The sequence below is a fragment of the Camelus ferus genome, chromosome 3, assembly GCF_009834535.1.
Source record: "Camelus ferus isolate YT-003-E chromosome 3, BCGSAC_Cfer_1.0, whole genome shotgun sequence".
NCBI classification, from domain to species: Eukaryota; Metazoa; Chordata; class Mammalia; order Artiodactyla; family Camelidae; genus Camelus; species Camelus ferus.
Window position 1 is genome coordinate 12,181,579 of NC_045698.1, and position 24,675 is coordinate 12,206,253.

At 43.2% G+C, this 24,675-nt stretch overlaps 1 protein-coding gene across 1 annotated transcript in view; it reads right to left on the reverse strand.

Moving 5' to 3' along the window:
• MYO10 (myosin X) overlaps positions 1-24,675 on the reverse strand; it is a 192,879-nt gene that overhangs the window by 36,067 nt on the left and 132,137 nt on the right.

Genomic DNA, 24,675 nt, shown 5'->3' on the forward strand with positions numbered 1-24,675 from the left:
ACCTCATCCTGTGTACCCACAGCCTGGCTTCAACAACCAGCAACAACCCTGCTCCATCCTCAAGCCCACTTGCTTCCTGCCCCTGGATTTTTTTGAGAGAAGTCCCAGATATCACACCATCTCATTCATAAACATATCAGAATCATTTTTTTAATATAACCACAACACTATTATCATATCTTATAAGACACCAATAATTCCTTGCTATTAACAGCCAGGTTCAACTTTCTGACTATTTTACAAATATCATAAATGAACCACCACTTGTAATGCTATGTTTTCCAAAGAATCTGAAATGTCATACAAATATCACCTTATTTACTTTTTAAACTTCAATTGCCAGGCATTTTTTTAGCTGAAGAATGCAGTGACCCAGTGAGAGCTGGGGGAGGGGTTCTGGGCTAGGGGTGGGGGGGGTGGGGAGAGGAGGAGAGCTTGCAAGTGGAGAAAAGAGACAAAAATGAAAAAGAATTTTAATTTTCCCAATTTCCAGAAATTTGCTCTACTCTGATCATGAAATAAATCAATCCCAGAATATACAAATGCAAGCCAGAGGAAATCAAACCAAGACTTAATATTCTGAAATGTATTCTTTCTCTGTTCAGTTGCCAAACAAACTGGCATTACTAACAGAACAATAGTCTTTTCGGAGTAAAGCCCCAAAGTAGGTCATTTCCCACTTGTGGCTTCTTGAGCAGTGATCTGTGTTTTTTTAATCTGAACACCCCATTCTCTTTAGTTAATTTGTATTTTATCATCCTACACAACTGTGTATACAACAACTGAAAAACAGCACCCTAGGACATAAGTACATTTTTAAAACGTAGTTTAAATTTGAGAGCCTTAAAAACACAGTCATTAACACAAAAACAAGCTGAAAGCCATGTTATTCTGCACTTTTTTTTTCTTTAAGCAAAAGATGAATTTGAAGAACACTCTATAAATCTCCCTCACAATGTTTGATGGAAGAGCTAACACCATCTCCAGCAGGACGACTTCTCTCATATTTGATTTCTCCTACGAAACACTGTGGTCAAACTGTCTCTGCTCAGCAGTATTCTACCCCGAATCTAGCCAATAAATTAAGGCAAATAGCCGAAGAATTGTGGCTCACTGGTTTCTAGTCTTGATTATTTCAAATCTCCTTGGACAAGAAAGAAAAACAGAAGAGTATGGAAAAATTAGCCTTGGTTACTCTTCTAATCTTTGGATTAAAAAAAAAAACAGAGGCAACTGTTCTGAAGGTATTTGGTTAAAATGCTACTGTTAGATTTATTTGGGAATATAATCTGAACTACAGCAACCCACAAAAGACTAGTAGAGAGCGAATATAAAAGAAATAGGGAATTAAGCATCAGACTTAGTTAACGTTGTTAAATTCATAATCAGAGAAACAACGCATTTCACGTCTCATCATCTGATGCTCAAAGACTTTTTAAATAAAGCAAAAAACCTCTCCAAGTCTCTCAAACTTTCACCGTTCCTGACCCCTGCTGTTTTCCCCTGCTCCTTTTCTTCCAGTCTCTATTTAACAAAGTTTGCACAATTCCTTAGCTTGGCACTGGTTATTAAAACACCCTAAAAAAATATTACGAAAGGGACACCCCCTCCAAAAAGTTCGGCCGCACTTACCATCTCCAGTCCCTCAGAGGAACATTCCACCTTCGGTTTGGCTCTCAGGCCAAAATTCATATGGAAAGCAACTGCCACCCTGACCTTTCGCCACAGCTAAAGACACTGAACAATAATGAACACCATTCCTGTGCTTTAAAAAGTGCTCGGTCGCCATGGCAACCCCTTCCATTCTCGGGCTAATTAGTGTGGTGTGGTTGTAGGATTTCATACAGCCCGGGGAGGGGAGGGAGGGAGGGAGCCGCCAGGAGCGGCCACTCTTTCTAGGCTCCCATTGTGATTGTGTTTCTGCCCCTTCACAGAAATTTAACCAGGGGAAGGGGGATCTATAGGCAGATTGTCGCCTTGGGCAACGCACAGGGCGATCACGAGGGGAGGAGTCCTGTATTTCCATTGGTGGGGCTCTTTTTAGTTTCAACTTCCTTTTCTTCTGGGTGAATTTAATGTTCACAGATGACACAGCTAGAGGCTGGACCGGTCACAACTTAAAGGCATGTGGCCTTTTAAATTTCCCTCATGCACTCCAGTCTCCACCGGTGACCAGTTTTCCAGAACTGGAGCTCCCCCTTCAAAGACTGCCTGCAGTGTCTAACAGTGAAATATTGATGGCTGACAGATAGGTGGATTTTGGAAGAAATAGCCATAAACCGGGGCACTTAAAGTTTCAGGAGTCTGGTCTTTATCCAGTTACTGAATTTTAAATTATTGAACACCTACTAGGTGCCAAGATCTTGTGATTCACATCCAGGGCAAAAAAAAAAAAAGTGGGGAGGGGTGGATTCTTCTCTGTCTGAACTCAACCCCCTCGTCCCCAGAGGAGGACATTCAGACAACTGATGGAGCTCCACGGACGTGTCATAATCACCCAAAGGCCATAGCTGATTTTAGGGTTCGCTCTTGGTGCTGTGCATTCTGTGGGTTCTGATGAATGTGTAATGGCGTGTCCACCATCAAAGCATCATACAGTTATGCTGCCGTAAAAATTCTCTGCTTACTCATCTCCACCTATCCCCACCTCCTGGCAGCCGGTCATATTTTTACTGTCTCCACAGTTTTTTTTTTTTTTCCAAAAGAGCAGTTTTTGGTTCACAGCAAATTGAGAGGAAGGTACAGAGATTTCCCTTATACCCTCCGCCCCTTTAGATGCATAGCCTCACAGGGCTGATTCTGTTTCCAAGGACCCTGAAATTCAGGAAGGCGACAAGTATGCCAAGCATCATCACTTCTATAGTAGACAGCCTAAAATAAAACCATGCTGAAAATCAAAATTATGTTCCTTGGGACCACAGAGGAAAGAAAAGTACTGAGGCAGTATGGGTGGCACGTGAATTTGAACCCAGGTCTGACCCAGAGTTTGGACTCTCACAATTATTATTCTCTGCTGGAGGGGAAGGGACATTCTACACAGAGAACATAGCATGTACAAAAGCCAAGAGTCAGAAAAAAGAAGCTGGCATGTTTGGTAGTTAGTCTGGGACAGAACAGAGGTGGGAGGGAGGGACCCAGGATGACAGTGGCCACCACACTCAAGTTTGATGCCACTGGATCAAGAGCTCCCCGCCAGGGATCAGAGCTGTGCTGAAGGATTCCCTTGTCAGCGGCAGCAAAACTAGAACCAGGACAAGAGAAATAGCTGGGTATATTTTGGTATCATGCATATCACAAAATGTTACATGGTCATTAAAAAGTAAGACCAAATTAAAGACGCACCAGTTAACTCCCAAGCCTTTTGCAAGGTGCAGAAAAACAAGACACAGGAAAGTATGTATAACAATCTTGTTGTAAATCAAACATGACCCCATCAAAAAAACCCACCTGCTCTGTTTATGTACACGTCCATGAATATATACCTCTAGATACACCTGCGCAGAAAAGGATAGGAGGAGACAGGCCAGGTTGCTTTGAGTTGGGGGGCACTGCTATGAGGGGTGGGAAGAAGAAAAAGCTAAGAAAAATGGGGGGAAATTTGACTCCATTAAAAGAAGGAAATAATCATACATATACAATGTGAAAAATTTCTATATGGCTATATGTCTTTGAAGACATTTAAATAATAGTATTTTTACAAAAAAAAAAAAAACACCAAAAAACCAGACACAGGATAGATTCTAGAAGTTCTGCATGGTATAGGGTGGAAATGGGGGGAAGAGAAGCAGAGACCAGGGGAGACGCCACTGTAAGGGCACTTTAAAGTGGAAACAACCCACATGTCCATCAACTGATGAGTGGGTCAACAAAATATGCCACATGTCCACACAATGGCGTATTATTTGGCCATAAAAAATGAAACACTGATACAGGCTACAACATGGATGAGCCTTGAGAACATTATACTAAGTGAAAGAAGCCAGTTACAAAAGACCACGCGTTACATGATTCCACTCATATGAAAGGTCCAGGACAGGAAATCTGCAGGGACAGGAAGTAGAGGGGTGTCTGCCCAGGGCTGGTGGAGGGGACGCAGATACAGAGGGGTGGCGAGCCAAGAGGTAAGGGCATTTCTTTTTGAGGTAATGAAAATGTTCTAAGTGCCTGTGGTGATGGTTGCACATATCGGTGAATATACGAAAAACCACTGAACTGTACACTTTCAGTGAGTCAACTGTATGTATGTGATTTCTATGTCAATAAAGCTTTAAAAGAAAAGTACTGTAAAAACCTGCCTGACACAGGGGCATTTAAAACAGATAAAAAGGGATGGATGCAAGAGAAAGTTTGCAACCTAGAGATGGGATTAAATATATTTAGCTTCAGGTAATGTAATTCTACCAAAAAATTACAAGCACTTTCCCCCCTGATTTGAAAAAAATAAGATTTTAGAATGCCTAGACAAAACAAATGATGGACAACAGAGCACGCTAAGCCCACCACAAAAATCAATTACGGTTTTTGCAGCTTAAATTACGCTCCTGCAGCTTAAAATCTAAATAAAGGGCAACAGAGGTGCTGACAAACAGAGACACAGGACAGGGGAGGTGCTTTACAATGCAGAGAAAGAAATGCATTTATGCATTCATGAGTCTGCTTACCCCGAACACTACCTAGCCCTCCGTAACGTCATCAGTGTTGCACGGAGACAATTAGAAGTGTGACAGTGGACTTGGAACTGGTCATCTGTCCATGGCAAGGGCACATTCAACCTGTGCTTATTTAATTAAAGAAAATAAAATGAGTTCATTATCTGGGGGCCAGTGAAGTTCTCATGCTTTTCAGCATTTGGGAGATCTCACAGAAACCAACCCAGGATCCTGAGAAGAGCCTGGGGGTTGGGGGGATCCCATCTACCGCCCAGAGGCTGGTGGGGTCCGGTGGGGGCCAGCCAGGATTGTGGGAAGAAGAAACTTCCCTGTTCTCTGATGGCAGGTCACACACATATTAAGCACTACAGGGACTGGAAACCAAATTAGGGGTGATGGTGAAACTGGGGAAATCCGGCACCACTGCTAAGGTGAGAACATCTCCACGCCTTGAAGTCTTCTGAAGAGAACCACACATTCTATTTGTCATTCGGAGGGCGGAGAACAAGCCAGACAAGGAGGTAGGGCTGGCCGAGAACTGACTTATTTCACTCTGTCATCATCCACTGCTACATACTATCACTTGAAATGCATCTATGAGATCAATTTTTTTAAATTTGATATGAAGGGAGAAAATTATTCTCTAGAAGAAATGACATGATTTATCTGACTCTACATTTGTAAATGACTACTGTAACTCACTGTAACTTACTTATGTACCTTGTGCCAAAAGGGATTAAAGAAAGATAAAATAAACAGAAAATAAACACAGTGATTAAAAGAGAACACATAGTAGGAAAGTGCATTGTATTTCCCCCTTTGCCTTGGCTGCCAGGACGCTCAAAGTTAAACTTAATTCTCAATAGTCAGTGTTAAGGTGGGGAGAGTATAGCACAAGTCCTAGTACCTCCATTAAAGTAAATAAATAAGTAAACCTAATTACCTCCCTCCTCCTCAAAAAAAGTGTTGTTAACCAGGTATTTTATTTTGCCTTAACTTTTGAATCATTCTTCATAGTTAATCAACAAAGGTCTCAGTTCCTATAAGGAGCACCTATTATTTTTAGTCTAAGGTAACAACCACAAGATATATAATCTTAAAAACAATAATTTTTTCTAAAAGAAGAATTCTATTGTTCTACCCTCAAAGATCTACTGTTGACTATACACAGAGAATTTCAAATGATTTTTGGTAGCCTTGCAGGGACCAGGTCCTCCTGTCTAGGGGTGCAAGGTACCCACAGCAAGCCTTCAACTCACACAGCACTTGAGCACAGAAACCCAATGGGGTGGGTTAGATGAGTAATATTATTCCGTTTTGAGGATGAGGAAGCTGGAAGTGAGCAAGGCTAAATGAGCTGTTCAAACCAGTTTTAAAATTGGCTTAAATCAAACAATTAAAGCTCAAAGAGCTCTGCATTCCCAAAAGCTAGCATGTGGACCAAACCCGTATGCACTGAACCATATTTCCCTACACATATGTTATAAAATCGGGGCCATATTTCCAGAGGCTGTAATTCTCAAAGGGATGAGCTGGAAACTTCTTTAGGAAAAAGACTACAATGGAATCCAGGCAGAGAATGTGCCCTATATTGTAGCATCTCCAGGAGCACTGGGTCTTCTGGGTACACGGTGACATTCTCTGAAGATTCTAACACTAAGAGTGGGTGGAGGTTAGGGACAACCTGTCAGGTGCTGACCTGGTGTAAATACAGGTGATATAAAAATCACCATTCTAAGGGCCACGCCACTGGAGAGCAGAAACTGGTTTGCTACACTGAGCTCAGCCAACTGTCTATACATGGAAATAACTAGTTAACAGAGGAAACCTTTTGGAAAATCAAATAGCAAACTCTGAGCAAATCCATCTCTGGTCACTGGTCCCTTTAACACAGATAATAAAAGGCTGACAATAATGTTACTTTGCATCTCAGTATCTGAACAGAATTAAAATATTCCTGGACTCACTTATGGTTGCAACTCCACCTGCCTCTCTTCCCTGCTCTCTGGGTACCACCTGCCAAGGACAGACGCTTGTCAAGAGCTAACACACAACAGCAGACAGAGGGACACACTCCGAACACACTGATTTTCAAGCGTGGAGTGAGCCCACACGTGACAACAGTTAATGATAACCGCTTTCGCTTGAAAAACAAATCCAACTTGGTAATTCCTGCGGCTGCTTCTGAACACAGACTACAATTTATTTCCAGAACAGGTCCTTCTCTCCCCTTTTTAGGAGATGTTCAATTTATTCAAAGTCTAAAAACTAAGCGCTTGATAGGAATCCAGTGTCTTGGAGATCAGGTAAAAGTAGACACTGTTTACTATTTTAATCAATCAAAAGCATTTATTAAGAGCCTTCCATAGACTGAGCAACCACAGAGGTAACTGTATGGGATACACCAGAGCAGACCCAGTCCTTGCTCTGACTCGACAAAGGCAGACTCTCTTTGGGTCCAATCTGCTTGGAACGCAATATGGCAGCAAGCCCTGGGCCCGGTGGAACAGGTCCTCAGAGCTCGGAGGAACAAGACATGGGAGGTGAGCATTACACCAACAGGGTCTTACTGCCCTATGTTCTTTTCTTTTTTAACTTTGTATCTTATTAAGGTTTATCCCTCGCCAACATTGGTAGATTGTTTCTCAAAGGACAACATTTGAAAATTAATTTAAGTGAGAGTCCTACTTTTTCTCATTGTATTTTTTAATGGCTCCTGAGCCACCTCCTCGTGAAATATTGTACACTTTATTTACACATATTAGCCTTGCAATGGAGAGACTTACCACATAGTCCCCATGATGGAGGATTAGTACCCAAGATCCTAAGAAATGTAGAATCAGTTCACTTTTGGGTAAAACCATCACATGATTCTTCATTTTGACAAGTAAACATTTTGAAACGGGAGAACTACTAGCATTACAGAGAGAATCTGATATATTAGGTATATCTGTATTTGCATTATGATTATGGGACATACCTTTACCCTAATTCAACTTTTAAACACAAACAAGCAAACGAATTTTAAACAGCTTGATAACCCTTCATCAAATGTAAGTGGTAAAAAATTACAGATGAGTTTACCAAAAGTCGACCATGTTACACTAAAAACGTAACATTCGCGGCCCTATGCTGACAGGACTCCTGTCCTGACCTCTTAGCAATTAATGAAAAAATTAAGACATGAGGACTCTGAATCTTTATTTGCTGTCTTTGCTGCATCAACTTCTCAAAAGCAGTTAAGTAAGTATCAGACAGTTTTCTGATGCTTTGAACAGTCTTCAAAAGCATGGTAACTAAACCAGCAACAGACCTTTACTGACCTCAAACGGGAAGTAAACAAAAGCCAATTAAACGATCGACAAAGGTTCTTTGTACTTACATCAGTCATTTCACTCCCAGGCTGGTCAACATTTGGCACAGTTGTTGCTACTTGCTAAGTTTCACATTTTGAGAAAAGAGGCACAAACACATTTCCCCAGAAGAGGCAACTCCCTCCCAGGTGAGGAACTGGAGCAACGTGGTTATGTGATTGGCCAAAGCTGTCAGTCTGTCCTGGGGGTCTGATCATAAGAATGTGGAAATTTCTCACTCACCAAGTACAGCCTTCAAACCACTCCCCTCCCGGCTGAGCAGGATCAAAAAGCAAGGAAATCCAAGCTCTGTGACAGGTGGAAACTGCGGTGCTCACCTCAGATCCACACAAACCCCAACAACAAGAAAGGAAAACTCTGAACATAATGGTTAGACACGTGCACATGAAATCCTTCCAAGGCACAGCGTTCGCCATATCATAGCCCTGTTCACAGACTCCCAACATACGCCAAATTAAGACAAAGGCTTCCATTTCACATTCGAGGCCCTCATAATACGCTCCAACCTACCTTCCCAGTCAATACACCCCCCCCAACGTACTCTACATCTAAGTCAAATTAGAGGTAAGTCCAGCTGTTGACTAAAACCTCCACTTCCTGTCTTACCTCTCAGCTGAAGCCAGCTTTTCCACCTGAAATGCTCACCCACTGTCTTTAAATGCTGAGTTCCATGGATCTTGTCGGGGTCTCTCAAATACTCCCTCCTCAGTAAAATTGTTCCAGATGCATCCAACTGGTACCATCTGATCTTGACCATGCTCTTCCTCTTGGCATGTATTTTTTTATATCCATCAGACCCATACATGTGAATTCCTCATTAGAGTATACATTTCGTTAGGGCAGGAGCTGAATCTTAAGAATTTCTCACTAAACTGCCGACCACTGAACTTGAACCTCAGATACGTACCCACTTAACCGACTGTACTGCGTAAATAAAAGTGTGATTCTGTTTACAGTTGTTTCAATGGACTTCTCTGGCCATGGCTTAGAAACAAGATAAAAAACACAGCACATGAAAGGAAAAACGGCTAAGTTGGATCTCATGAAAATTAACTTCTCTGTGAAAGACACCGTTAAGACAATGAAAAGATGAAGCAACACACTGGGAAAATGTTTGGAAACGACACAGCTGGAAGAAGACTGTCATCAAGCACACCCGAAACTCAATAATACAAAAACACCACCTGATTTTTAAAACAGACAAAAGATCTGAGCAGACACATCATCAAAGAATCTACAGGGATGGCTAAGAGGCATGTGGAAAGAGACAGCATCAGTTCTCTTGGGAAACTGCAGATGAAAACAGTGACATGCCACCACACACCTGTGAGGATGATTAAATACAGAAAACTGAAAATACCAAATGCTGGCAAGGATGCGGAGCAACAGGAACCCTAATTCACAGCTGGCTGAATGCAAAGTGATACAGCCAATTTGGAAGACAGTTTCTTACAAAGCTAGACATAGTCTTAACACTTCAACCAGCAACCACAGTCCTGGATACAGTCATTTGTATCCATGGGAGATTGGTTCCAGGACCCCATGGATACCAAAATCCATGGATTCTCAAGTTTCTTACATTAAATGGTGCAGTATTTGCATATAGCCTACACACATCCTCCAGGATACTTTAAATCATCTCTAGGTTACTTACAATACCCAATACAATGTAAATGCTACGTAGATAGCTATAGATACAATGTTAACTGTTATGCATATAGTTGTCAGCACATGGCAAATTCATGTTTCACTTTTTGGAACTTTCTGGAAATTTTTTCCCCTGAATATTTTTGATCTGAGGTTGGTTGGATTCCCAGATGTGAAACCCTTGGATAAGGAGGGCTGACTGTACCTACTCAATTAAGTTGAATATTTATACTCACACAAAAGCATAGCCTTTATTCATAATTATCCAAAGCTGGAAGCAACCATGATGCCCTTCAGTTGGTAAACAAAGAAACTGTAGTACATTCATTCAATGGAATATTATTCAGATTTTTTTTTTAAAAAGAGCTCTCAAGCCCCCTAAAGACTCGGAGGAATCTTGAATCCATAGTGCTAAGTGCAAGAAGACTTTCTGAAACAGACATATACTATGTATGTGATTCCAATTACATGGTATTCTGAGTAAGGCAAAGCCATAGAGATGGTAGAAAGATGAGAGGTTGCTAGGAGCTCAGGGGAGGGCTGAAAAGGTAAGGTGCTGGGAAATTTCAGATTGGTGAAACTGTTCCACCTGATGCTGTACCAGTGGGTGCATGACATGATACATTTGTACAAATCCGCAAAATTTTACAGCAAAAGAATGAACCTTGGAGGATCCCAGGAAATAACTCAGATGGTCACAAAAGAATCTGAATGTGTTACAAATGTGTGAAACAACATCATTGAAGGACTTGGGGGAAACCTACAACTCAAGTAGCTTTGGACATGGAGTCTCTTCAGTCTTAAGACTTAAAGGCAAAAGGAGTCCCATGTGATGAGTATGGTTTTGTAGTTGATAAAGTTGTTTCCCCGCATATGGATCAACAATTCTGAAACTGCTATACATCTATACGGGAACAGAACAATTGAATAAACAGATGGTGGAAGAAAACCTTAATAAAACTAATTCTATCCAACTAGAGTTGATTTACCGTCATGAAAACAGCAGGTGGAAAACCCAAATCTGATGCTGGTTTAACCTCAACTCTTAAGGATGCCAGTCACAAGGTCCAAGGAGTCCTCAAAATGTGCTTCTAGAGAACAAGCCCAAAACACAGCTCAATCAATACCCACCTGTGTTTTCAGTTACTTATATGACACAACTGGAATGTGCTTCTATGGGGAATAGTTCAGCTCAAGATGTAATGAAGGCACTTTTCAGCACAGAGTTTAATGAGGACAGATGTAAAAGACAGTGGGAGAGAAAAGTTGTCTTGTTTTCTCCATTAAGCTATCATTCAACGAGAGAAAAATGCAGGAAAAGTTGTGGGGTTTTTAAAACCAGAAATAGAATATATTCAGTGAAAACCCAACAGCTCTCCTGGAGAAAACCACTCTTGCCAGTTTCCTGGGTTTTCTTCCAGTCATCGTATTCTATGCACGTGTAAACAAACACAGGACTGGGTGTGCATGTATACTGACATGCACATGCACATAGATAAACACACACTTTTTTTTTTAAAGGCAAATGAAAACATATTCGACATTTTGCTCTGTTCACCCAAGGTAATCCTGGAGAGCTCCGTTAGGACACATGGATCGCCTGTGTTTTTCACAGCCGCACAGTATGTCATTACCAGAATGCGTTTAATCAGCTCCCTGCGGAGGACCATTTAGGTTGTTTCTGCTCTTTGCTGTTTTCTATTTAGCTTTTGCTGAATGAAAGGAAATAAAGCGGAACAATGGCGCCCCCACGCCAGAGCACTTCCTGTCAACACCTCCATCCCTGGCCCCCCAAGAATCCTCTTTGTTTCAGGGTGAATGCGGTCCTGTACTTCTGATGGCCAACAGTCAGGAGCCCAGAGAACAGGAAGGCGATCGCTCCAGGGTGAAGCTGCATAAGCCCTGCCTCTAAGGAAACGTGATTCCCAAGATGCCCTATGTGTGAGACAGGCTCTTGTTCTATGAAACGATTACACCACAGACCCCCGGGCTCCCAGCTCTTACAAAGTGTCAATATCAGTTCCACACTTTAATCAGTCAAACTGATTACGGATGAGAAGGCTCCAACTAGCAATTTAATTCTGACCATTTTCTATTATGTTCCTGCATTAGACCATGGAATGCTGGCAGTTTATCTGTCACACTGTGTAACAAGGTCACTTAATATTTCTAGTCCAAATGATGGTCAGAACCCTTAAGGGATAGGTTATGATAAAAGGCTGTGTCAAAGTAATTTAATAATGAACATAGCAGCTCCCTACTCACTCAACAGTGACTATGTTTCCACCAATGAATTAAAGCACTCTCCAAGTGTCTCTTAATCCTTACAACCACCCTATGAATTAAATCAGCCCATGATGATCTAATGAAACATGTGACGTGAGGCGAAGAGAGGCAACCACTCAGGAAATGCCGTCAGCGAACACCTGCAGGGCACCGTACGTTCCACATGTCGTGTGCTCACCTCTCCCGCCCTGGGAGGTGGGCAGGGCAGCCACCAGCATCTTCATCTTTCACAGGTCCAAAGAACGGGAGTGATCTGAGTCACATCACACAGCAGTTACCAAGACAGAAGAGCGGCCGGCACCCACTTCTCCTAACATCAGAATCCCTGCAGGTTCTGCCAAAGCCTCCCTAGAACGCCGCAGCTCCTCTTCTTACCCACAAATTCTAGTCCAAAGTGATGCTGTGTGAGTAGCTGCTGTGATCCTGGTGGCTGATGTGCTTCTGTTCTGGTGCCCAGATTAGACTGTGTTCATGAATCTATGGTGGTGGCGGCAGCAGCAGTACTAACACTGTTAGTAGTAACAGCACGAGCGGTGGCAGCAGCAGTAATGTTGAAGGCTCACAGGTACAAGGACCACGTGCCATGCACTGTGCTAACTTTACAATGCTCCCTTTTATTTGATTTTAGCAACTCTGAGGTAGAGATCAACATCATCCTTGTTTGACAGAGGTATAACCTGAGGCACAGAGAGGTCAATTAACTTATCTGGGATCACACAGCTCCTCTGAGTCAGAGCCAGGCCAGAGTGAGGGCTGAGCTTGCACCAGAACTACTAGCTAAGCTGCTCTTCTGCAAGGTGCAAGTTCAGGAGGCAGGGTGGGACATTCCTGCCCTTCCAAAGTATTCATTATTTAACAATGGAGTTTGTTTCCCGGTACATTTGCCCTCAATATTCCTGAATGAAATTCATCACAATAGTTATACTGGTAGCAGACTGTAAGTCAAAACAGAAATCAACTTCTGAGGATTAAAACTCAAATGAGACAATACATTCAGTTAATGCAGGGGTTGGCAAAGGACAGCCTTGGAGCCACATCCGGCCTGCCACCTGTTTTATAAGTAAAGTTTTATTGGAACACTGCCACACATTATGACTGCTTTCACGTGACAGAGGCAAAGCCTAAAATATTGTCTATCTTGCCAGTTACAGAAAAAGGTCGCCAGCACCTGTGTTGGAGAATGAAAGTCAAGGAAACAGTGCAAACTGAATTGTGTCTTAAAGGTAATTACAGGCCAGATTTTGAGAAACCAACAGGGAAAAATAAGATGCAAAATATGTTATTAATAATTCTGGAATTTATTACGTGGTCAAGTAACACTTTGGATTTGTTAGGCTAAAATATACTATTAAAACTAATTTCACAAAGACTAATTTCTTTTTACACTTTGAAGTGTGGCTATTGGAAAAATTTTGGTTACATCATGGCTCATGTTTTACTTCTGCTGGACAGTGTTGCTCTAATGAACGAGGCTGAACCCCTGGCTCTGCAAGGACTCGGAGAGTGAAAGAACAACAAAGCTTAACACTACCTTTCTACTTGCATTTGTTTGATACTTGGAGCATCTTTTATACAAATGAACTGTCAGACTATTTAAATACAAGGCTTACCTAGAGACAAATCACAAACATTACTTCTCATTGAACCCATTATCCATTATTCAAATATGAAACCCAATCCTCACACAAATAATGTGAAACAGAAGAGACCTCATGAATAGTTTTCATGAGGCCCATGACTCTAACCAAAAAAATTAGATGTGAAGAATTTCCATTAACTTCAAATAAAGGATGAAACAGCCACCTGATGACTCTCAAAATATGGTAATTTCATTTGCCTAATAAATCTGTTTCGTTTCCAAAATCACTCCAGAAGATTCCGAGGACATTGAATTTGTTTTACTTTTAACAAGCCATTGCACCCAGCATCTTCAGCACCTAAAGTAATGATGAAATACAGCACCATTGCAGAATGTGTAATCAAGTCAGACTCAACAGGCCAAAATGGGAACAGACACATTCTCATCCGTTTCCCCCCAAGCCTGGCAAGTGAACGCTTAGAAAGGCTACAGCTAGCAGCTCCCCATGTTCAGTTGAGGCACTTCGCCTTTAACTGGGTCCGCAGGACGTTTCCTCTTTTGAGTCTTAGTTGCCCTTGTGACCGCGTCACATACTTGTTTCCAAACCCCACCAATGGCCTGAAAAGCACATGTATTTAACGTTTGGTCGAATGCTTCCTGGAGTTAGAAGAATACAAGCCCCCCTCCTCCACGGCTTCTTTCTTCCATTCTTATTCCTTTCCGGTTTCCTGCTTTGAACAAGGGCCCTTGCACCTGCTGCTCTGACGGCTCTTCCCCTCGTTGGCCCGCTGTGTGTGCAGAACACTGCTCACTGCTGGGGTTCCGCCTCCTCTCCTGCCGACAACAGAGGCAGATACCCCCACTCTGCCTCCCCGGGGCAGGAAATCCTGCAGAAAGTGACTGGTCTTTGCACCCATACATCAGGCCTCCTTGGGGACCAGGCACCTGGTGCTTTCCCTGGGACGCCCCCTGCTACTCACCTGGGGAAGACAGAAGGCAGAGTGTTCCTGCAACTGGGGACCCCTGGTTGGCTAAAAAAGTGGAGCTGGCATTTAATTCTTAACACTGAAAGGAAGCAATGGTTTCCTTCCTGAATTAAAAGCAAAGCAGCAAATAATGGTACGTAATATTTAAATATGGGTGATTCTCTACAAGGGACTTTCATCACCTTAATTAAATCTCAAAGAACTCCTATTAAAGCAAGTGGGCCAGCCAGGAAGATTATTCCATGACACACACGGAGGACGTGAATCGGATACAACTTGAGTGCCGGGTCCTAGGTCATGTGACCGGCACACACTAGGACCTGTGTCTACATTCTGTGCTCTTCCTTCTTGTAGGAAAACCAGGAGGGTATGACTCCAAATGTGGCTTGTGACACGCGCCAGTCCATGATGCGATGGACACCGAGAGTCAGAGTAAGCATTTAGGAACTTTAACAATAATATGACATGGCCACATCATTTTTATTCTGTTTTTCAAAAGCACCACTCCACAAAGAATTGGCAATAAAGCAAAGAACTTCTCTTTTGCCACATGTATTTTGAGAAGAGCTGCTCTAGAAGGTACCAATGTCAATTTTGGGTAATGCTTATAAGAAATTTCTTGATAACCATGGGTATAGAAATCTACTGTTCTTACAACATTATTAATTTTGCACGAAGTACTCAACTTACTTCCCTTTCTATTGTTTAACATCAAATCAGGCTCAACAGATAAGGAATGTGTATTTATCGAAATCCTTCCTGAAACCTGTTACAAGCATAAAGTGCCTATTCAGAAAATCTGATATCGCATCTGTTAAAAGTTCTCCAAACTGTACACAAGACACACTCCAAACATTTTGAGGGGGTGGGTATAGCTCAATGGCAGAAACACGTGCTCAGCATGAGTGAAATCCTGGGTTCAATTCCTAGTACCTCCACTAAAAAAATGTTTTTTAAACCGAAACGTTTTTGTATTTCTCTATTTCCATCTTCAGCCCCTGCACTCCTCATCTAAAGTTTTATTCTCCAGGGGAGCCCATGAACCCACCCCTTGTTGGTGGAGCTCCCACTGTACTCAGGGCAGCTGTCCTGGGAACAAGATCATTGTAAGTCAACCCTGCATACCCATTCACCTTTGCCAGATATTCATTCTCCTAACTTCCTGTGGAATGAAACTCGGCCACAGGCCCTAGGCTGGCCTTAGAACCAAGCAGAGAAGCCACGACCAGGGAGATGTGAGGCAAATCTACTGACATTTTTTCTTCCTAATAAAAGGAGAGCTGCTCCTTTTGGCCCAGCCTTGATTCCTTTCAGGGGTAATATTTACTCCAAGAGGCCAAAGCCTTTGCTTGCTTTGTGCAGAGATGCACCCAAGAGCACACAGATACTCAAAAACTATCTGTTGAAAGAACTGAAGGATGTCCTGTGAAGATGTGATGGCTGCCACTTTGGCAGCCATTTTGCAGCCTTGAGGAAGGGCCAAAGGAATTGCAGATTCATCGATACAAAGTTCTGATACTGTGGAGCCTCTAAACAAATGCTTCTTATAAAATGTGGCCCTCATACGTAGTTATACGCTGTGTAGGTCACTGTTCGCTGAGTTATTTTGTGTCTTGTCACTGAAAATTTGGGGGTCCGCCCAAAGAGGGACTAAGGGGGTAGGAAGCGTGTGTGTAACACAGGAAGTCCTGCCAAAAAGGAAAGAATCATCCCTGAGAAGGAGGGGGCGCCAGCAGGGAAGGGGCTTAGACTCCAGAAACACCAAGATCCCTGGTGGAAACACAAGGTTGGTGTATAGCTTAAAGCTCTATAGTGGTTAGTACCGTAAGCCGCAAAAACACCCAGAGAGCAAATGAGCAATGGAGCAGAGGTCAGCGATGGCAACATAAGCTGGTGTATCATGCCAAAGCCATACAGACATCACAGAGCTGTGGTCAAGTTCCAGTCTAGGTCAGAGAAGGCAGAATCAAAGACAGAAGGCATGAACCCAGGCTCTGTGGCCACAGCGAGAACCACAACATGGTGGCCTCATCAGAAACAGCCAAATAGGCAGGAGACCTGGGACAGGGTGGTTTTTAGGGAGCAGTGAGGTCCTGACAGAGAGGGAGAGAAGAAACAGGACGCCGCGGAAGAGGGCGGGCGAGTTGGCTGAGAGCAGATATTCTCAGGCCTCTGGTGGCTGACTAGGTGAGGTCACGTGCCGGAGTGGGAGGGCTGACATCAGGTTCAGGAATGCGGGAAGGCTTCGAGGGACGGAGGCCAGACCAGGGAGGTCTCCTCCTCCAAGGCTGGTGCAAACGGGCACTAGACTCCCTCAAAGCATGTTTCTCAAAATCGTCCAGCACACTGTGGCATCAGAGAGTGGAGAACACCTAAGATAAGGACGTCTGTCTGGAGGGAGGCAAGGTCAGTGAGACAAGTATCTTACAGATGCTGCACGTCTGTGACTAACTGGCTCACATCTCCTTCCAGACCTGGGAGGCAGTTGGATGTCTGGGCTCCCACTGTGGGCACTCAAAGCCGGACACTTGAGATTTGAGCACTCTTTAAAATATGTATGCTGTGTTCAAATTAAAAAAAAAAAATTAAAGGTCCACCAATGAATCCAACTAGGCAAGAAAATAATGAAATCCTAAGGTGGGTTCATGATCAAGAGGAACTAGGGCACTGAGGTCCATGCGAAGAAAAGGAAGAAGTTCGTGCAAATGAAGGAGTAAAAACAACAGAGGGACGAGAGAGCAGCTGGACAGGAAACTTACAATTCTGAATAGGTCATGGAAGCTTAAAATTAGGCATTCAATGGTTCAAGATTTTTTAAAAAAATTGATCCTGAGAGTCAATTGCTATGTGTTGAAAGAGACCCTCAGACAAACACAGAGAAAAACCGGGAGAGAGGGAAGGAAGGTGAAGAGATTTGTTCTAAATCAGACCACAAACCACGGTCAAGCCAACAGAAGGTCCAAACCTTAGCACAAATCCCATCTGGAAATCCTCACAGACCAGCCTCCGTCTTGGGGCAAATCTGCTGCCATTTTGATCTAATTAAACCCTCTTTCTCTTGCTAAACTAAACTTGAATCCCTCTTTATTCATCGCTGTTCAATTTCCACCTCTCGGTCCACCGTATTGAATGGGTCAGGGTCCTCTCTATTCAGACTGGCTCTGAAAAAAACCATGCCCAGAAACACAAATCAGGAGGGCAGCTGTCGGTCTCTGTCCATGTTGGCAAGGAGGCTCCACTCAGTCATGGAAATGCTGAAATAGCTGTGGAACTTAGTGGTGTCGCCTGCACAGTCACCCAGTTTTGTCGACGTGATGAGGGTATTTGAGGGAGAAAATGTCAAGCAGGAGGAGGAAGGAGAGGTGTGTGCTCTGGAGCCACACATCCACCAATGCCCAGGAAAATCTGTCAAACTGAGAATGTAATATTCGGCCAGAGTGATTATTTGTACGGCATTACATCAGTAGTTCTGAGACATGCCACCATGCTAGCATAAGTCAGTGTACAGATAATAATCTGGACAATACACCTGTGTGGTTTCTGGCTTTAAAGTTTCTGAATTTCAGGGACCAAAAAACTCCTGATCCACTAGAAACTGGAGATCATCCACCATACTTGTTTCTCCCCAAATGTTTCCTTTTAAAAAAATTAGGATGCAGAAGAAAACAAGCGTTCTTAGAGACAAATAAATAGAAAAACCAAATTAGGACCGAGGAGTTTGAACTATGTCATTAAAATGTGTGAAAATAAAAATAGCAACTCAGAAAAATTGGAGTCAAAACCCAAGATGTGAAATATTAGAAAGAATGTGATTTTTATCAGGTTCACATCATTTGAGAGCTGGAAGAAGGCTGAGAAATCACCCCATCTCATCAGCTACCCCTCCACATCTGCCTGAAAGAACCTTAAGGATGTCGCTGATTTATCAATATTCATGAACACAGGATGGGATGTCAGAAAAAAAATCAAACGGGGAATTTTACTTGAAAACTGTTCAGCGCCATTTGCCCTGAGAGATGTGATACCGTATTGACAAGTCCTCGGTAAATTCCGCTTTCCCGAAGGAAAACGAGGGCTTGGTGACAAGGGGGTGCTGGTGGGTGCAGCTGCCTAGGAGCCCTTTGGTTTGCTTATTCATGTATTAAAGTGGTTGTCTGCAAGTCATAATGGGAAACTAGCCAGCCTTAGACACAGCCAGTATCCGCGAAGTATAAATTAGGAACACCACAAAATATTCCGCTGTGCAGTTGGAAGTTGCTAGGAAACAGGAGGTCAGGCGGTGTTCAAAGGCCAGGTTCTTCCCATCCCTGGGGCCCCGACAGGACTGGATCTTGCTGGAGTCCCAGCATCACAGAGCCAGACCACCAGGAGGCCAGGCTTCTTAGCTGTGTGGTTCAAGAAGCTTAAATCTGGATGCTCCTCTTTTCCGGCAGCCTGGCAAAAGCGCCCAATGAGAACATGACCCCAAATCCAAGAAAGACATAGGAAACAGAAAGCGTATGTACAACCATGTAACACTCTTTCTCCTCATCCGTCCTTAGAACAACATGTTTCAGGCACTTCCTTTAGTGATCCTACTTGCTTCACTCAACACTGACCACGTTGTCCACTCTTGGATTAAAGAGCAGTTTTCAGGATTATGACAATACTTTCCCCACGAATTTGTCTTTCCACACATCTTCCCCCAGGTGGATGCAGGTCCTTTGTAAATTCTATCTGAGGACATGCTGCTCAGTTTAGTAAGTGGTAAGTTCAAAAGATGAGTCACGAGAGGAAATGAACACCCCTTTGTGCTGGGAGAGCCGTGTCAGAGGGCTCCACCAACACACACACACTGCCTCTTTCCAGACTCATAAATATGATCAGTATTACTCATCAGCCGCCACGACCATCAGTGGCCAGTGCGTGCCAGGGTCTGAGCTGGGAGTTTTGCAGGCTGGGTCACGGTTAACCTTGTAACCACCCTAAAAGTGGTGACTTCTATCCTCACTCCATCAAATGAGAGAACTTGACAGACCAACATCACGTGGCTGGTGAGAGGCACTGAGTCCAGCATTTCTTACAAGACTTCGCTCAGTCCACCATGATACACGGCCTCCTGATAACGTCTTCGCTCATCATTTTAGTCCAGACATGCTGAAAGGGGAACCTGTTTTACAATCCTGTTTGTTTTACTGTGTCTGAAGGACAGAGTCCCTTCTTCACTAGCAAATGGCAACAAAATCAACTTGTCCCTTGAGAACTGTGAACGTCTTATGCCATTAGCCCTGGAACATGTAGAAAAAGGTTAACTGACTGCTACAGAGTGACAGGGCTGGATGGGTAAGGTTTGAATTAGACGTGAAATTTGGTGATTTGGGCCACGAGACCATGGGTCCAGGCCAGTGTTGTTTAGAAGCACTGCTGTGGCACGTCAGACGCTGGTGAATGCTCTCAAAAAGCTTCCCGGGTCTAAATCCCCCATCAATGTTTTGGCATCATCAACTGTGATCTGAGGCCAGCCCATGATTTAGTAACCGAAATGGAAATGATTCAGAAGTGCCCTCTCCATTTCTGCATACCCTCCTACATTTCTGCACCCAGGCCTCACTATGGTTAATATTCCACTAAAGAGTGTTGCTCCATCTGTCCCTGTACGTCAAGCAGTCAGGTCTATCCTCTACCTGCACCACCTCAAGGCTCTGCATCCTTGGTGAGTGATGATCCCCACAGCCCTCAGTGGAGTGCAATCTATGTTTTCGACCAGTTCACCAAAGCAGGACAAAGAACAGAAAAGCCTGTGCACCCGGGCCAATTGCTAAAAACCCTTCGAATATTCCCAAACCGCTTTCTCAATCATTTACAGACTTTAGATCGACGTGTTGTAACAAGGAGAGTGGATGTGTGCTGAGCAGGCAAAGGTGAGTAATGGAGAACAAGTGGCAATTGTATTGTAGTTAATTTTTTTTTTTTAATAGAGCATGAGAAGGGAAAGGCTTTAACTCTGTCGACACTGGCAGAGCCCCAAGTTTGTGTAAACCAGGAAATGCCTCCAGCACGGCTCTGGACAGCAGGCGCTCATGAGCAGAAGTGGCCCATTTGCTGATGCAACCGGGCCACAGACAATGGCTGGTCCATGGGATGGTCAGTTCCACTGAAATGTGTGGTTTGGGTACCTTTCTGCACCTTTGATTATTTGCCCCCCACCAGCACTAACAGGCTGTGTCTGTCTGAACCCTGGAAATCCGAATCACATGACATCACAACCAGGTCCAACCTGCCCTTCCACCTGCACACAGGACCTCATTTCCCTAATTTGCAAGGTGCCTCTGACTTAAAGGCTCTACAGGCTTTCATTCCGTGTGCCCTCAGCTCAGTGTAAACCGAACAGTCTCAGCTTCACTGGAACTGATGCCATGAAGTCACTGAATCGAATACAGAGGCCAACATTTCAGAGTTAATACCAACACAAACAAAAGGAAAAGAAAAAGTTAAAGAGAAAGAAAGAGAAGACGCCAAGCCAGGCTAATTTTCTTTCTGCAATTGCTCAAGCCACAATCAGCACATTAAAGATGCTTTACATTTGGCTCAAATCACTGGCGGGGGTTTGCTTCTCCAGCTCAGCAAAACTCGTCGTGGTCTTCTACTTACATATCTTCACAACCTTATTAAACTGTCCCGTCGAAAACAACACCAGGGTCTGCCTGAAATACTTCCTTTTCAAACCCTTCATCCTGTGCCTAAAACTCGAAGGCTGAAATCTCAGTAACCCAAACTGATGGCACACAGTCACACTTCATTTTCCTGTATGTAAGGACACTTTTTGAAAGGCGTCATGAAACAGTAGCTAAAACATTTGTTCGCTGGTGAGATTTTCACCACTGTGAGCGTGGAGAGGAGCAAGAGGGGAAGATACTGCCATGTTTTTTAGTGGGGACGCTTTCATTTCATAAAGGCAAGCTGAGTCTGTCACAGAGTTCCAAAGCTGAACAGTATTCCCTTTTAAAAGAAATACTGACAAACGAGGCATCTGGCACACTTTAATGAGCTGCTTTATCCTTGCAGAGTGGCAGAAACTAGGGCAGCCATTCATCTGAGAAAGTGGATCGCACGGAGCGATTACGTAATCCTGCAAGGCACACTGATATTCAGGGTGCCCCCCCAGGCCCCCCAATTTCAAATTTTCTAGTACTACTTACTAGGAAAGAAAACAGTAATGCATGTTTAACTCAATGACTCAATACCTCTGAAAAACATTAAATGATACAATTTTCACCATCTATGCAACAGTGCCAACAGGGTTCAAAGCCGGAACAAGTGCTGTGATACAACTTATATCGTCCGTAGATGCCATTTTTATCAAGAGCAAAGGAAAAATAAGGATAAAACCAAAGAAATAATCGGCATGGATACCTTAAGCCAGTGGTTTTCAACCAGGGGCAATTCTGCCCTTTGAGGGGCAGTGGGAGGTGTCTGTAAACACCGGGGGAGAGGGGCTGTTCCTGGCATCTCCGGGTAGAAGGCAGGGCTGTTGCCAAACATCCTATAATGCATGGGACTGTGCCCCAGTGAAGAACTGTCCTGTCCCAAATGTCAGAGGTGCCAAGGTTGAGACACTCCATCCCAACCTGATCAACTAACAAATGGTTAAACAAGGAGGTGAAAGGAAAAGGATGTGAAATTTAATTACGGGCACATTTCAATGTCAAGTGCAGGCCAAGCAGAGCCAGGGGAAAAAAAAAAAAAAGCAAGTTACAAAACTGGACTCTGAGTCCAAAGCTTAGAGGAGTGTTTTGGGCTGGGAAAAACCCCGTGGAAAGGTACTCACCTGGGCTGAGGGCAGAAGGAGAGAAGTGCGAGTTTCTTTAGGAACAGCACAGGTGAGGAGGTGAGGGCTGGACCTGAGGCCAGGCCTCCACCCTGGGAGCCAGTCAAGAGCAAGAGGGGCAGGGGAAGGAGGGAGGGGGAGAGGCTGGGTCAGAGTGCCAGGAAGGAGGAGGTGGCTGGTGATGCCACAGCCCTGGGGCTGGGAGGGGAGGTGGGGATTAGGAAGGCAGGGCAGAGAAAAACTGTACCTGGAAGCTTACAGCAGAATAGAGGCCAGGGTGGCTTGCATGACATAGCATTAGAAATAAGAAAATGGGCATGGACTCTTTAGAAATGCTGAGCAGTGAAAAGAAGGCTGCTCAAGGGGGAGCCCAGGCAAATTCTTACTCACTCCCACCTCCCCTTTCTTTTATTTATTTATGTATTTATTTATTTATTTGGTTAAATTTATTTTATTTTTTCTGGGGGGGGTAATTAGGTTTTATTTACCTTGTGCATGCTAAGCGTGCACTCTACCACTTGAGCTGTATCCTCCCCACCTCCCCTTTCTTTTACATTAATAAATACACTTTTGAATACAATGAAGAGTATTAACAAGGAGATGGGATCCTGGGAGAAGGAACCCTGTATAGCACAAGAGGAAAACTGATGGAATATGGTCCCAGGGGAGGTAAGAAAAAGTTAAGTCAAGAAGACTGATGAACAGCTATACAGAAACAAATTGGACAACCTAGAAGAAATGGACAAACTTATGCAAACATACAGTCCACAAAGACTGAATTAAGAGGAAACAGATCACTTGAACAGACCAATCACTAGAAATAAAACAGAATCAGCAATAAAAAACCTCCCTATAAACAAAAGCCCAGGACCGGACGGCTTCACTGGGGAATTCTACCAAACATACAAAGAATTCATACCGGTGCTTCTCAAATTCTTCGAAAAGACTGAAAAGGAGGGAGTACTCCCAAACTCATTCTATGAATCCATCATCACCCTGATACCAAAACTAGACAAAGACACGACCAAAAAAGAAAACTACAGGCCAATATCATTGATGAACATAGATGCAAAAATCCTCAGCAAAATATTAGCAAACAAAATCCAACAGCACATAAAAAAGATCATACAATATGATGAAGTTGGATTCATCCCAGGGACACAAGGATGGTTCAACATATGCAAATCAGGTTATTTTCCACTTGTATTACACCTTATACAAATTTCTTGTTCATGTGTTTTGGTCATTTTTCCACTAAAATATTTGTTATTTTCTTACTGATTTGTAAAGGCTCTTTATATAGTAAGGCTCTGAATCCACTGTTGTACATCACAAAAACTTTTCGTGTTATTGTTGGCCTTATTGAAGGGCAAAGTTGGCCACATGTACATGTACACAAAGTCATAACAATGTGCACACTTTGATTTAGCAAATAAACTTCCGAGAATTTACCTCAAGGAAACAGTCTTAAATGAGCACAAGTGTCTACACATATGAATAATACAGCAAGGGGCATTGTTTACAACAACAAATAAAGGAAATCATCCAATAATAGAAATCTGACACCACAGCCACTGACAATTCTGTACAGTCACGAAGAAAGCACAGGAATGTTTTAAGATATATTAAATTAATAAAAAAGTAAGTTACTTAATTGAGGTAGACTATGAGCCCAACTTAAAGAAAAAAGTATATATGCAACAAAATGTAAACAGGACTGTCTCTAGGTGGTAAAATTATAGGTAGTTGTAATTAAAAATTGTAATTTTTTCGGTATTTTGCATATTTTCCAAATACTTTATAATCAGTAAGTATTGCCTTTACATTGGGGAGGGGTGCAGGCAAAACCTAGTAACTACTGCAATATGTTTTTATTATAGTTACTGAAAAATACTACTACAGTGAGTAGTGTCAGGGACAGAGCTGGCCTGAGGAAGGAGAAGGGGAACTGCCCAGGGTGAAAGGCCAACACAGGGAAATGCTAAGGAGAGGGTGAAGGCAGAGACAGCTTCCTCCAGGGCTGTGAGAAAACCCAGGGACAGTAAGACTCTGAACCCAAGCACCACACTGCAATCCACCACCGTTTCCCACTTTTTAGTCTCCAAAACCCAGACCTTTTGCCGGAGTCATTGAGGGTAACAATGGCTTTTATAATTAGTCCTTTGTACAGATGCTGGGTGAGCGATGGTGAGTTTTACAACAAAGCCACTAACAGACATCACACGTTAAGAGGGCTGCCTGTGAAAATGTTAATGCAGAGCCACTCAGGCTAGAACACACGCGAGCGCACACACACACAATTATAGTCTGCATATTACTGATGGGTGGTCTGGGACTGGCTCAAACG